The sequence below is a fragment of the Eimeria mitis genome, genomic scaffold (assembly GCF_000499745.2).
Source record: "Eimeria mitis Houghton genomic scaffold, Emh_scaff8337, whole genome shotgun sequence".
NCBI lineage: Eukaryota > Apicomplexa > Conoidasida > Eucoccidiorida > Eimeriidae > Eimeria > Eimeria mitis.
Window position 1 is genome coordinate 442 of NW_013576131.1, and position 217 is coordinate 658.

Consider the following 217-nt stretch of genomic DNA (forward strand, 5'->3'; position numbering starts at 1 on the left):
ATATCGCAGCGGCAGAAGCAGCAGCAGCAGCAGCAGCAGCAGCAGCAGCAGCAGCTAGCAGCAGCTGAGTCTTCTGATATCTCAGCAGCAGCAGCAGCAGCAACAGCAGCAGCAGCAGCAGCAACAGCAGCAGCAGCAGCAACAGCGGCAACAGCAGTTTAAAGCATCTATCTCTTTGTTCTGTTTATAATATTTTTGTGTTTTTTTTTTTTCTCTC